The 14,999-nt window shown below is 51.7% G+C and overlaps 1 protein-coding gene and 1 long non-coding RNA gene across 13 annotated transcripts in view; one reads left to right on the forward strand and one right to left on the reverse strand.

The window, feature by feature from the left end:
* KIF1A (kinesin family member 1A) overlaps positions 1-1,364 on the reverse strand; it is a 110,663-nt gene extending 109,299 nt beyond the window's left edge. For all 12 annotated transcript variants that reach the window (XM_007966940.3, XM_038001268.2, XM_038001263.2 and 9 more), the window contains exon 1: positions 1,241-1,364. The gene's annotated coding sequence lies outside the window, so the exon portion shown is untranslated. The remainder of the gene's footprint in view (positions 1-1,240) is intronic.
* A 438-nt stretch (positions 1,365-1,802) lies between these two features.
* Positions 1,803-5,693, forward strand: LOC140712626 (uncharacterized). Its single transcript, XR_012094354.1, has 3 exons — positions 1,803-2,981; positions 3,542-3,627; positions 4,876-5,693. It is a non-coding gene; the product is annotated as an uncharacterized lncRNA (long non-coding RNA).
* Positions 5,694-14,999: the final 9,306 nt, after the last annotated feature.

Raw genomic sequence — 14,999 nt, forward strand, 5'->3', positions numbered from 1 at the left:
ATCCAATCCGCTTGCCCAGGCAGGCCTTTAATCCCAGCAATGCAGGCACCCCTTGGAAAGGGCCGCTGCCTGGGGAGGGGGTCCTCCAGTCTCTGGGGAAAAGTCCCTATTCCTGGGGACGTGGGCGCGCATCGGGTCCGCGCCGGGCGACGTCGCGCTCGCGCCCAGCAGGCCTCATGACTTGGCATTCCCTCCTTCCCCTCCCCCTCCCGCCCCTGCGGCCGGCAGTGCCCCCCAGCCCCACCTCCCCGCGCCCAGCGCCCCGCTCCTGCGGACCCTCCCTCCCGGCGGGGATGCTGCCCGGCCCTTCCCCAGCGAGAGGGCTGGGCCGCTGGTTTGCGGGGAGTCGGCGTGAGGGGCAGCTTAAAGCGGGAGTGCGAAGGTCTTCGCGGCCACTGTTCCTTCGTGTCATCCGAGCCCGGGCGCCGGGGGCGCGCCACCATCCCAGACCCGGCGGCCCCGCAGCCCCTCCCTCGCCGCCGGGCCACACCTGTTACAGGGGCGCTGGCGGCTGAGACGCAGGCAGTGCTTGCCGGCAGCCCCTCCCAAGTGCTGGGTCTTTCTGGAAGGGAGCTGGGGTCTCTGGCGTGGGAGGGGGTGATGGGCAGCCCGGCGGTGCAAGGACGCGGGTGGCCAGGCCCCAGCGCCGCAGACCCCGCCCCGCCTGCCTGTTTTGCTCCAGGCTCCAGGATCCACCCTCCCCCACCCCGGGGACCCGAGCAGCTGCCCGCGCCCGGCAGCCCTGCGCGCTCTCCCCTCGGGCCGAAGCGCTGCAGCCGCGCACCCTCCCAGGTGCGGCATCCGCGTCCTCAGCCCCGCTCTCCATCCCTCCCCTCCCCCGCCGTCTGGGCGCAGCCCCTCCCGCAGCCCCGCAGGTGGCTCCTCTCCAGGAGAGCGGAATAGCCGGGGAAAGGCGGGGGTATCCCGATCCCGCCGGCCGGGTGAGCCCTCCAGAGGGCGACCCCCGCCCGCTGCAGCTGAGATCGCGGCAAAGGGACCTTCTCCAGCGGCACCTGAAGGGCGGACACCCCTGAATTTCCCCCATTGTTCTCTGCGGAGATGGAGGAAGGTCTGGAAGGGAAGGGGCCTCACAGTGCCCGCGCTTCGGGTCGCAACAAGGGCGCAGGGCCGGAGCTCCCCGCCCTGCGCGCAGTGGGTGCAGGTGCGGGCTGCGGGCGCGGGCTGCGGGGCGCAGATGCGGGGCGAGGGGCGCGGGAGGCCGGGCGGGCGCCTGCCTTACCTCTCCGGCGTCACTAGCAGCGGCCCCGCATGGGCACTGGCATGGGCGCGGGCTCCCGAGCCCGGAGCTGCTGCCGCTCGCCGGCTGCTCTGAGCTGTGACGGCGCCGCCGCGTGACGGGCTGCGCGCCCCCGGCCCGGCCCGCCCAGCGCCCCTCCCAGGGCGCTGGTTGGCTGCGCGCGGCGTCCGAGCTCCAGTCGCCAGCTGGTTTGTCGCGCGGGGAGAGGGACGGGCGACGCGGCCGCCGCGGGGACTGGGCTGGGGACGGAGGGGGCCGGGGCCGGGCTGTGACGTCACCGCTGACACCGCGGCGGGCCCCGCGGAGGGTGGGGGACGGACACCCGGCTCGGACGCGGCGTCCCCTCCCCCGGCGCGCCCCTGAGACCTCGCGGGGGAGGGATCCGGCGACGCCCCGTCCCGAAGCCCCGCGTGCACCTGAACTTGCCCGCGGACCCTTCGCCGGGCCCTCCCCCACCCTGGCCCCTTTCGAGTGAAATCGTAAAACCTCCACCTGCCCCCGCTCGGAGCCAGCGACAGACGCATCGTGGGGGGCGGGCGGGGCTGGGGAGGGAGGGCTCCTTGCGCCAGGGATGCTGGCTCTGGGTGTAACAGGTGCGCGGTGAAATCGCATCTTGCGTCGGGGCCGGGGCGCCAGGGAAGAGCAGCAGTGACCGAGGCCCTCCCCGCGGGATGATGCAACCAGCCCGTGGACCCGCCGCCTCGCCTCCGCCGCGGCTCGTGGGGACCCCCGCCCTCCTCTCGCCCCACCTCTCCAGGCCCCCATTGTCCTCACCCCAGCCTGTCCAGTTTAACTTCCTTGAACCCCCAAGTCACACGCCGCTCGCAGGCCACCCCGGCAAACCCCAGCCTGCGTCACCCGCCCCCAGCCGCGTTCCTAGTTCCAGGGGCTGACTGGTATCTCCGTGCGCGCCACCGCCCTCCCTCCACCGTCCCAGGGCTGGGCAACTTCGACAAAGCCTCTGGGCAGCTCGCCCACGGGGACCTCCCCGCATTGCGGTGCGGGGGTGCACGGACTTCGGGCCACCCTGAACCCCGGGGCTGCGTCCCCTGCAGCCCAGCCCCTGCCATCGAGCCACTGCCATGGGCATCCTGGCGTCGCCTGGCTAAGCCTCCCTGGCGGCCAGCGGCGGCCTGCGCTGCCCTAGCGGCCTGGCCGTTAACCATTTAATCCACACTCCAGGGAGAGCCGGCTTCACCTCAGTCCCCACAGCTGCGTGCAAGCGCCTTGCAGGTGGCAGGGAGAGATTCGCATCCACTTCTGCAAGAAACGGGCCCCCCGCTCCCAGCCCCAGCCCCGCCGAAACCAGCTAGACAGCTCCTCCTCCTTCACTGTTTCCTGGAACCACCGGCATGAAAGAGAAATCAATTGTTCTTCCCAACATTGGCAGAAACAATAAAACCATCTGGGCTTCTGGGGCTGGGGTCTTTATCACCGCCGTTTTCCTCGTGGTTTTTAATCTGGCAAGCTCTCTATTTCTCGAGGCAATTGACATTTTTCTAGGAATTAATCTATTTCACGTTAATATTTAAGTGACTAGCATATCTTTTTTTCTTTATATTCTGGCTTTTTACGGTTTGGTGGTGGTGGTGGTGGTGTTGACAAGGTCTTGCTCTGTCTCCCAGGTTCGAGTGCAGTGGTGCCATCTTGGTTCACTGCAGCCTCAACCTCCCCAGCTCAAGCATTCCTCCCACCTCAGCCTCCCTAGTAGCTGGAACTACAGGTGAGTGCCACCACACCCAGCTAATGTTTGCATTTTTTGTAGAGAAGATTTTGCCATGTTGCCCAGGCTGGTCTCAAACTCCTGAGGTGAAGTCATCCACCCGCCTTGGCATCCCAAAATGCTGGGATTGCCAGCTTGCACTTAGCCTGTATTTTGTTTTTGACATTTTTCTCTTTTAATATTTTTAAATATTTTCAGAGCTCTAACTTTCAGTTCTGTTAAACGTCTTTCCTGTTATTTCATTTGCTTCTGTCCTTCTGTATTCTTTCTTTCCCTTGTGGTTCTTTGGATTCGATCTGTTCCTCCGTCTTGAACTAAATGCTTAGCTCCTTTTTAAGCCTCCTAATTTTCCAATAGATCTACTGTATTAAAAGCTACAAAATTCCTTCTACAAGACTGCCTTGGCTGAGTCTCACAAATGTGGACATAAAATGTTTTCATTATCATTAAGATCTAATATTTTCTACTGTCCCTGATGATCTCCTTTTAAACGCAGGGTTATTTAATAACATTATTTACTTTTCAATAGCATTTCTTTAATTATAACCTTTTGTTACCAGGTTCTAATTTAATCGCATTATTGTCAGAGAACAAGTCTGTATTCAGTCAAGATCCTGGCAGGAAGCAGATGGCACACTCAAATTGGGTAATTTGAGAAGTGTTTGATAAAGAGACTATTGACAAAGGTGTGGGCAGGAGGTCGGAGAGCCCCAAGGGCTTGGTGGCACTGCAGCCTTACTGCTGGCAGGGAGGGGGGCAGGCAGAAGCAGAGGCTCAGGTGGAGGGGTGCAGTCAGCCAGAGTTTCCCAGGAAGGGAGCCAGGGCAGCAAACCCTGGACCTCACTCTCCCTCCTCCTCTGATCTGGTAGTGCTTTGGCTGAACCCAAGGGGAAGCTGGAGGTCAGGGGCACCCAAGGAGTATGGTCCATTTCAGGTGGTCTCCTGAGTAATGGGCAAAGGGAACTTAGAAGCACAAACAGAAGCTAGCAGCCCAGTCTTCACGGCCTTGTGCCTCTGGGATTCATTGAACCTTCTTTAGGTTCCTAACACATAGTCTATTTCATACATGTTCTACATGTGTTCAAAATGGTTGTATTCTCTGCTTCATGGGCAGAGAGTTCTGTATATTATGTAACAGTTCAAAATTATTAATTGTTGACTCAGTAAGGTAAGATCCCGGAAAGAAAAGTTTTTTAAGGTTATTAATTGTATTGATCAGGATTTGGAGATTTCTGCTAATTTTTGTCAGTGTGAACTATGATTATTATTTTTAAAAATCTCCAGTTAGAATTGTTAAAATATCTGCTTCTCCCAGCAGTTCTGGCACATGCTGCTTGCTGCGTATTGAGGCCGTATTTTTAGATATTAGAATGATTTTGATAGACGTGCATTATCACTCTGTGGTTCTTTGCACCCATATACATGTGTGCCCTTCTTTGTCTGGTGTTCGCAGTTTTTTAAATTTTTTGCCTTAAATTTGAATATCATTAACATGTCAATCCAGTTTTCTTTGGTTCATATTTGCCTGCTATGTCTTTTGCCAAATTTTTTATTTTAAGCTTTTTGTATCTTTTTAAAGCATATCTCTTTTAGGCAACCCATTACTGAAATTTTAAAATCATATCTGTTTCTGCCTTTTAATTGGAATTTAACCCACTTACATTTATAGCAATTACTGTTATATCAAGACTAAGCTTTGCCACCTGTTCCCTGACTGCTCCTCATCAAAGACAGAGTCTGAGATACCAGTGCTGGCCCCTCCGTCCCACTCAACACCCTCCAAAGGGCAGCTTTATCAAGGACACCCATCAGCTCGATCGAAAGCTTCTGGGAAGGGGACTGCAGTCTGAGACTCTTCCTACCCAAGCCCCTTCTTTCCTGGTCTCTTTCGCAGGACTCAGACCTGCATCAGGATCTGAAGCTCTTCTGCCTGCACCTGCCCCCTCCCTTCCATCCTGCATAGGCTTCCTCCCAGTCACCCCTTGCCCCTCCTCTAATGCCACAGAGACATGGACTGACATGGATCCCCAGGAAGCATGTTTTTCTCTCCAGCTGGCATATTCCTTGGGCGTCGAGTGACTCTGGCCTGTGAGCACCCAATGGTGTCGGGACAGCAGCTGCTCTACTGGCAGCCTGCAGTGGGAAGACACAGAAACCAAGCCCATGCAGGGAGTGCAGGCTCCTTCCTGAAACCGATCACCACTCCTTGCTCCCCAGAGCCCACAGAGGAGGAGCCGCTTCCCTACCTTGTGCTGCATCATCCTGTGGCATCCGCGAGGAGGCTCTCCGGATAGCTCTTCATTGTCTCCAGCGCTGTCCCACCCAGGAGGACCTCGCAGCTTCCTAACAGTCCCTGTGATGGCTTCCTGTGGTCCAGGCCATCCCAAGACGGGCAGGAGACAGGACTAAACTGTGTCTCTCCTGCCGGTCCCCCTTACCTGGCTGCAGCCTCCACCCACTTCACAGACCTCATCTGTTTTTCCACTGGGAAAAGGCCCAGTGACAGAACATGTGGGGCCCCATGCGAAATGAAATAAAGGTGCCTTGTTCAAAAGCCCAGCAAAGTGCAGTTAAAGGTGCTAAAAATACAAACCTCTTCCTCCATTCCCCAGGCTCTCTTGATTAGCCATGGTGTTTTCTTGCTATTTAATGCCATTCTCAGTAAAGAAAAATTAAAATTTTAAATTGCTAGCATGAATTTTACTCTTCATCTTTCTATCGTAGAATGCCAGTTTTAAATGCAGATAGAAGAGCTTTCAACTCATACACCGAATCACTGAAATTACACAGCTCGTATTTCCTAGTTCATCTGTGTGTGTTTTCTGTTCTTACCAGAACAATGAAAACCATGCACATTACTCACTTGCCTGCTTCTATTTCACTTCTCGATGCTGGCACCAACACTCTCTGCCTCCTGCTTACTGATAAGGAAGGCGGGATGAAAGGAGAACTCTGGGTCTTCCTGTCTTTCCCTTTCCTTCCATGCCACCATTCCAGTGAAAGTGCTCGGCTAATCCAGGGAAGTAAAATGAGCAAGAAAAGATACAACGGGGTCCCACGTCCTTTGTGTTCCTTAGAATACCATTGCCCCCTTTCTGTATTTGGAACAAGTTCTGGTTCAAATGGAAAGCATGGCCTTTCTGGGCTGCCTCACGCCGCGCCCACTGGGCTGCAGGCATGACCTGGTCTACCCGGCACTGGAGTGAGTCTTGCTGAACCCCATGCCATGGCACTGTGAACACGAGATCTGGATGGGGCTGCAGAAGTGGGCAGAGATTTGTGCGTCTCCTCTGCACCTGCCTCAATATGCCGTCGGCACCACAAAACACAAAAGATGAAATTATTAAGGATCTTTGGCCAGCGGCAGCAGAGCATTAAGCCAAGAATGCGGGGCCACCTGCTCTGACGCAGCTCACAGACCCCGTGGTAGAGGCTGTTAATTTCATCCCTTTCTTTTCCCTTCCTCTCTCTCTCTCTCTCCCACCTTCTCCTTCATCTCCCCTCCTCCTCTTCCTCCTTTCCCTTCTTCTTTCAATCTCATTGTTTTTCTTTGAACACCTGATCATTTCTCAACTTCTAAACAGAAAAATGAAAGGCAGGTCGGCGTGTGACGAGCTCTGGGGCTTGCTTCTGCTATCCCTGCTCAGTTCCCACTTCCTGAGGTCAGAGTTCAGGGATGCAGGACGGGACCAACACTCTGAATCCCACCCTCCAATAGACTAGATCAAGACTTTCTCACATGAGTGCCCCCATAACTGCACTGAGGACCCATCCCCCACTGCCCTCTCCACACACACTCAGAGGCTACACGCTGTCCAAGTGGCCAAGGGCAGGAGTGGCATTGTCCAGGAATGCTGGTCACCCCGGGGCCCTGCCTGCTGGCCTCTTGTTGAGGAGCAGGCGTTGCCCACCCCCAAATAAATCGCTAACATGGAAGAAGTTTTCAAAAAGCAGCCACCTTGCGGGCCTGGGCCCAGATAATTTCAGTCTTTTAAACTTAAAAAATCTAGACTGCTCTCATATTACTTAAAGTGACCCATAGCTACGAAAAGGAGGAGATTGATGAAATTTTTGTCGTGAAGCCAGCATAACACTGATGCCAAAACCCGGTGGAGAGATCCCAAAATGGAAGACCACAGACCAATTTCACAGCAATACGAATACAAAAATTACATAGCACAACCAGATAGAATTCAGTAGTACATCAGCATGATCCCGTAACATGGCTAAATTCTTCTCAAAAATACAAGTGTGGTACAGTGTTAGGGATGGCATGAATATAATCATTCATTTTAGGAAGTTACAGGAGAAAAATAAATGGGGTGATTTTAGTAGAGCTGAAAAGGCATTTGACCAAGAAGCCATCTATTTCTAGTTAAAAAGAAAACAACCACACTCTTTGGGGAAACGTGGCTTATCCCTTCACCTGAGGAGGGAGCAGCCCTGCAGGGTCTCGGTGGATGAGTCCAGCCAAGGGGCAGCCCAGGGCAGCAGGCAGCTTCACGCCCATCAGTTGCATGACTCTGGATAAGTTCATTAGTCCCCTGTGCCCATGACCTCTTCTGCAGCTGGAATAAGAGCTGCACCAACCTCATACAGCAGTGGTGACGATTTGATGAATTAATGTGTAAAATGCTGAAACGAGGGCTGGACACACCATAAGCCCTATATAAAAGATAGCTGACCTGGTGAAATAACAGAGAAATACAATGAAGGTGAAATACAATGATGTGCATTCTCACCCCCGTTTCATTTAGAAGTATCCACCTATGCAATTTAAAAAGAGAAGAAAATACGTGACATAAATATATATTTGGTCTCTGCCCTCAGTTTCTGACACTGTGTTCCTAAAATGCTTGTAATTTCCTTAGTGATGGGGTAGTAGGACCATTCTTTGTTCTAATGTTGGCTTCCTAGACCAAATATTTGGTTTCAGGACCTCAGGTCATGACAGAGAGCTCCTAAATCCCTCAGGCTTTCCTGGAGGATAGGAACATCTTTTGCTCTAATTAAGTAACTCTTGGTGGGTTCCTGGATAGCTTCAGGATGGGGGCTGGTCACCAGAAAGATTAAGCCATAATTAAAAGCTTGGAACTTTCAGCCTCAACCCCTCACCCTCTGGGGAGAGGAGAGAGGCTGGCGACTGAGCAGCAGGTCAAGCTGTGTTATGAAGGGCCATGGTCCGAATGCTGGTGTCCTCCCTCAGTTCACGTGTTGGAGGTTAATCCCCATTGTGACAGTAGTAAGAGGTAGGACCCTCAGGAGATGACTCAGTCATGAGGATGGAGCTGTCACACACAGAATTAGTGCCCTCGTTAAAGAGTTTGAGGAGCCCCTTCTGCCCTCCGCCAGGGGAGGACCCATAGAAGGCACCAACCACGAGGAACAGGCCCTCATCAGATGCCATAGCTGCTGGTGCCTTGATCTTGGACTTCCCAGCCTCAAGAACTATAAGCAATAAATTTCTGTTGTTTATCAATTATCCAGTCTGAGGTGTTCTGTTTCAGCAACCGGAACAGACCAGCACAGGAAGTCTTCATAAAAATCCCTGAAGGACAGGGTTTGCAGAGCTTCTGGGCTGGTGAACACATGCACATGCCGGGAAGGTGGTGCCCTCCACTCCACAGGAACAGAGGCTCCTGCACTCAGAGCCTTTCTAGACCCTGCCTGTGTCCCTCTTCATGTGGCCATTCATCTGTGTCCCTGGCAGGTCCTCTATAATAATCCAGTACATGCAGATGTTTCTCTGAATTCTGTGAGCTGTCAGCAAATTATTGAGCTTGAGGAGAGGGTCCTGGAAACCTCTGATTTGTAGCCAAGTTGAACGTAAGTGTGGGTAACCTGGGACTCACCACTTACGACTGTCATCTGAAGTAGGGGCAGTCTTGAGAGGCCAAGCCCCTAACCGGTGGGATCTGCACTAATTCCAGGTAATTAGTGTCATCACTAAATTGTAGAACACCCAGTTGGTGTCAGAAGAGTTGGATAATTGGATGATGTGGAGAAAATAACTCTCACATTTGGTATCAAGTGTTCAGTACAGGGAAGAAACAGAATTTTTTTTTTTTTTTTTTTTTTTTTTTGCTATTTAAATAGCAGGTTAAAATATTAGAATGGAAGAAACAAAGTTATTATTTGTAGATGATATAATCATCTATCTAGAAAATTTCAGGGATGAGTGACAAGCTATAGGGAACAATAAGTTTAAGTTAGGCGCTGGCTTTATTAAAAAGTAAAAAAAAAAAAATAGATGTTGGCACGGATGTGGTGAGAAGGGAATGCTTTACCCATGGCTGATGGGAATGTAAATTAGTACAACTGCTGTGGAAGACAGTATGGAGATTTCTCAAAGAACGAAAAGTAGAACCACCATTTAGTCCAGCAATCCCAGTACAGGGTATCTACTCAAAAGAAAGTCATTATATATATATATATTTTTTTTTTTTTTAACTACCAACATGCATATTTATTGCAGCACAAATCACAATTCCAAAGATAAGGACTCAACCTAAGTGCCCATCAACTGATGAGGGAACAAAGAAAGTATGGTATATATACACCACGGAATAGTACTCAACCACAACATCAAGGAAATAATGCCTTTTGCAGAAACTTGGATGGAACTGGAGGCCATTATCCTGAGAGAAGTAACTCAGGAACAGAAAACCAAATAATGTATGTCTCACTTATAAGTGGAAACTAAGCATACCAAGTGGTATAATGGGCACTGGAGACTCCGAAGCAGGAAGGATGAGAGTGGGGAATGGGATGAAAAACTACATATTGGATACAGTGTACACTTTTCACATAAGGAGTTCACTAAAAGCCCAGACTTCACCACTGTACAATTCATCCATGTAACCAAAAACCAACTGTAGGCCAGGCACCGTGGCTCACATCCATAATCCCAGCACTTTGGGAAGCCGAGGCAGGTGGATTGCCTGAGGTCAGGAGTTCAAGACCAGCCTGGACAACATGGTGAAACCCCATCTCTACAAAAATACAAAACTTAGCCGGGCATGATGGTGGATGCCTATAATCCCAGCTACTCGGGAGAGTAGCTGAACCCAGTCGGGAGACTCGCTTGAATCCAGGAGGCAGAGGTTGCAGTGAGCCAAGATCGCACCACTGCACTCCAGCCTGGGCGGCAGAGTGAGACTCCATCTCAAACAAAACAAAACAAAAACTATCTGTACCCCTAAAGTTATAAAAATATTTTTTAAGTTTTTTTAAAGTTAGGAGCTGATAAGAAAAATTATCACCAAGAAGACAACAGTTTCCACAGAGCAATGACCAGTTAGAACCTATAATGGAGAAGTCCAATCATAAATAGCAATCAAAAATTGCTAGAATGCATATGTAAATAAAGAATACATAAAATAAAAATAAGAATAAATGCAATGCCAGGAAATAACAAGAAATGTACAGCTTTCTCATTCATACGGAAATTATATAGAAAACTTTGAAAATCCACTGGGAAGAGGTAAATTAGTGGAAAAGCATAGCATATTTTTGGAAGAGGCGATATTGTAAAAGAGCTAGTTTTCTCTAAATTAAAACCACACATTCCATGCAATTAAAATAGCAACAGAAGTTCACATGGAAACACAAACATGCAAGACTAATCAGGAAATGTGTTAAAAAGAAGAATGAGGAGAATCTGCCCTATAAGACACTACAACATATTATGAAATTCTCATAAGTAAAAAGATGCCAGTGTTGAAGAAGAAACAGATCAAAATTTTATGATCAAAGGTGTCCTTTCAAATAATTTTGTAGAAATAGGTCATTTAATAACTGGTGTCAGATACCGTGGGAAAATGTAGAGCTGGATCCCCACCTGACACGTGAGTGACATCAAGACAAATTCCCAAGGGAATCAACATGAATTTGTGAAAATGAAACCTTAGGGGACTGGGATGAAACGTGGTGGCCGTGTGCGGTATCTTGGAATGGAGAAAAAGTGACACATCACCTGAGCCCTCTAAAAAGATGAGGACTCCACAAAAACCCCAGCATCTCTATGGCCCAACACCATAAGCCAAATTGAAATCCCAGCCCCACATGGGGAAAATGATTCCCACACTTACAAAGACGCAGGGATTTCCAACAGTGTAAGGAGCTCTGCAAACCAACAGCAAACAATCAGAGTGATGACCCCAGATATGGGCAGAGACTACAAAGGGACAGTTTGCAGAAGGAAAAGCAGAAAGAGAATGGGCCAATAGCAGGGAAAAATATGGTCACAGTTAAAGAAGTGCACATCAAAGCAGTGGGGTTGTTGGCTGGGCACAGTGGCTCACACCTGTAATGCGAGCACTTTGGGAGGCCAAGGCGGGTGGATCACCTGAGGTCGGGAGTTTGAGACCAGCCTGACCAACACAGTGAAACTCCATCTCTACTAAAAATACAAAAGTAGTCAGGCGTGGTGGCGCATGCCTGTAATCCCACCTACTCGGGAGGCTGAGAAAGGAGAATCTCTTGAACGTGGGAGGCGGAGGTTGCGGTGAGGCAAGATCACAACTTTGCACTCTAGCCTGGGAAACAAGAGAGAAACTCTATCTCAAAAAACAAAACAAAACCAGTGGGGTTGTTTTTTGACCTATCAAACTTCCTACAGTTAAAATGTCTGGTAATTCCAGTGTGGCCAGTCCATGGGAAAATGTGTCCCTCTGTGCCATGGCGGTGTCCAGGGCAAGGAGGGCAATGTTTCTGGACAGCAGTTTGTCAAAATGCACCTGCGTTAACGTGCTCCTGCCCTCAATTCAGTAATTCCATGGCTAGCAATTCGTCTGTGATACACACACACACACATTTGCCAACATAAATAGGCAAGAATATTGATCACAATATGGATTTAAAAACGACATAGTCAACCGGGTGTGGTGGCTCACGCTTGTAATCCCAACACTTTGGGAGGCCGAGGTGGGCAGATCACCTGAGGTCAGCAGTTCAAGACCAGCCTGGCCAACAAGGTGAAACCCTGTCTCTACTAAAAATACAAACAAATTAGGCAGGTGTAGTGGCATGTGCCTGTAATCTCAGCTAGTTGGGAGGCTGAGGCAAGAGAATCGCTTGAACCCAGGAGGCGGAAGTTGCAGTGAGGCAAGATGGGTCACTGCCTTCCAGCCTGGGTGACAGAGAGAGACTCTGTTTCAAAAAAATAAAATAAAATAAAAAATAATCAAGTTGTTTGCCTACAGGCACTGGCTAAATGGACTGGGGCATATACAGGAGTGATTTCTCCAAAGCTTCTAAAATGAAGGAGTCTCAAAAGTATGTGCTGATGGGTGAAGATGACTGGGATTTGTTGTTAAATTGTTTAGAAGGGACACAGAAGAGTGTGCACAATGTAACCCCCCATCCCTTTTTTTTTTTTTTTTTTTTTGTTTTTTGGTGACTTTTGGTGGGAGTTGTTGAGAAGGCATTCACTTCTTTCTTTTTAAATATATCCTCTTTCTGTGTATATTATTTGAATGTTTTAATCTTAGGTGTAACTTTTTATGCCAATGGAGTTAGAGAGTAAGATGCCTTCATGTTTTACTTTCTTTTGTATCATTCTGAATCTACACTACTAATAAATACCCCATTAGGGAAAACGTTTTTAAAATTCTATCAGAGCTGTAGACTTCTAGGTAAACCAATGTGGGAAGAATATTAGGTTAAACCATATCAAATTACTGATGTCTACTTTTGACCTATAAAAGTGGTAATTTTAAATGGTTCCACCTAATAAAAATGAAGTGTAGAAAAAATATATCACAAAATGTAAAATACAGAAACCAGCTTTTTACACAGAAAAGAATGACCTGCAAGTGCCACAACGAGAGGCGGCTGCAGCCAGTCTGAGCGCTGGGGACGGATGGGGCTGTGAGGTCCAGGCAGCAATCAGGCGGGGAACGTGCGGATGGCGGGGGTGCTGAGGTGGGCGAAGGAGTCACCTGGGGTCAGTCCGGGGGGCTCTGTGGACACCAGGATGGCAGGTCAGGAAGACGCTGCCCGCCACGGTCCCCCTCGGACCTGGGAAGCCTGGAAGGGCAAGGCCTGGAGGGGAGCTGGGTCCAGGCAGGGAGCCCACAGCAGAGACGCCAGGAGGGTGATGTCGGGCCAAGAGCCGGAGCCGGGGGATGCCTTGACCTGCGCTGGAGAACCATTCGCGGAATTCCAGAAGGGACGGAGAGGCACTGAAACAATATTCGAAGAAATATTGGCTTAGAATGTTCCAGAATTGCCTACAGACAGAAACGCTCAGATTAGGAATCAATATGGGCCCCAACAGCAAATAAAAGCAAGTCTGCTGAACACCAGAGACAAAGCAGTGAAAAGACAAGTTATCTTAAAAGAGGTGAATTATGAAGTCCCAGACCAAGGCGTTGGGCGGAACCCCAGGGTGTGGAATTGCAAGAGCCCAGCAGCCTGGAAAGAACCAACCCCCCGCTGCGCGGTTCCCTGGGGCCCCGCCCCAGGCCCCGCCCCCGCCCCCGCCCCGGCCCCTGCCCCTGCCCCTGCCCCTGCCCCGGCCCCTGCCCCTGCCCCTGCCCCGGCCCCTGCCCCTGCCCTTGCCCCGCTGTAGGCCCCGCCTGCTGTAGGCCCCGCCCCACTGGAGACCCCGCCCCGCAGGAGACCTCGCCCTGCTGGTGGCGCGCCCTGGTTGCCGTGGCAACCTCCTCCCTCCGCCGCCGGGTAGCCGGCTTCGCTCGCCTCTCAGTAGCACCGTTGCCATAGCAACGGGGGCGGGGCCCTCGGGACGCGCTGAGCTAGTGCGCGCATCCTGTGGTGCTAGACGATGGCGGCTGGGCGCGTGCGGCCTGTGCAGTGCTTCCCCGGTTGCGGTAAAAGCGGCTCCGTGGGGTCCTGCGCCCGGACCCTGAAGTGCGGCCAAGCCGTGGGGGCCTCCGTGGGCTCGTGCTGCACCGCGTTGGAGTTGGGGTCCAGCCACATAGAGTTGGAAGGCCCTTTGGGACCGGAAACTGCATGTTACAAATGGGGAAACTGAGGCCAAGATAGAAAAACGCCGGGAGGGACTAGCTCCAAGCTAATGCACTTGTGCCCAGGCATAATCCTGCTGGCCTAGGCAGGACCCTTTGCATTCCAACTTTGCTCAGATGGCTCCCAAGGTGCCCTGTGGACGGCATTCCTGGCATAGACTCTGGATCCCGTTCCCACAGAGCTCCCTGTCAGGCTGAGGCCCCGTTACCCACCTGGTCCTCACAGATCCCTTCCAGACGCCTGCTCAGGGGCACCATGACAGGCCTTGCCCACCCTATAGTCACATCTTCATTGCAGCTTTTGCAACCTTTCCCTAAAACCAAAGAATCCTCATCCCCCAAAGCCCTGTTGGGATGCCTCTTCCCCCTTCTCCTCCTCCATGAAGCCTTTCTGCCTTACAGGGCCGACTGGGGGCCGAGGTGGGCAAAGGGGTCACCTGGGGTCAGCCCGGGGGGCTCTGTGAACACCAGGATGGCAGGTCAGGAAGACGCTGCCCCCCACCCCATGGACCCCCTAGGGCCTGGGAAACCTGGAAAGGCAGGGCCTGGAGGGGAGCTGGGTCCAGGCAGGGCGCACACAGCAGAGACGCCCCAAGGGTGGCGTCGGGATTTCATTTGTTTTGCTCTGTGCACCCAGTCTCTGAGAGTCTCGGGTCAGCTGTGCAGCGGGGACACTGCAGTCCTCAGGTTTGGGGAAGAGAATGTCAATGAGACAATAACAGTGACGTTGTCTGAGAACCAGCTGCTGGAGTGAAATCCCGGCTCTACCCCTCACTGACTTTCCTGCCTGGTTGGTCATTCATCTCTTTGAGCCCCAGCTTCTCCGTTTGTGGAATGTGAAGTGATTACCCAACAATTTCATGGCGGGTAAATTGTGTCCAATAAACAATGGCTGTTAGGGCATGGTGAATGCTTGACCAGGCTGTGTCCACCCCTCCACAATGAGTGGGAGCTGGCCTAGCTCATGGCCTAGGGGGCAGCGCAGACTCCCCAGAGGTCCAGGAACCTCAGCAGTGGTGTCAGCAGGTTT

The sequence above is a fragment of the Chlorocebus sabaeus genome, chromosome 10, assembly GCF_047675955.1.
Source record: "Chlorocebus sabaeus isolate Y175 chromosome 10, mChlSab1.0.hap1, whole genome shotgun sequence".
Taxonomy (NCBI): Eukaryota; Metazoa; Chordata; class Mammalia; order Primates; family Cercopithecidae; genus Chlorocebus; species Chlorocebus sabaeus.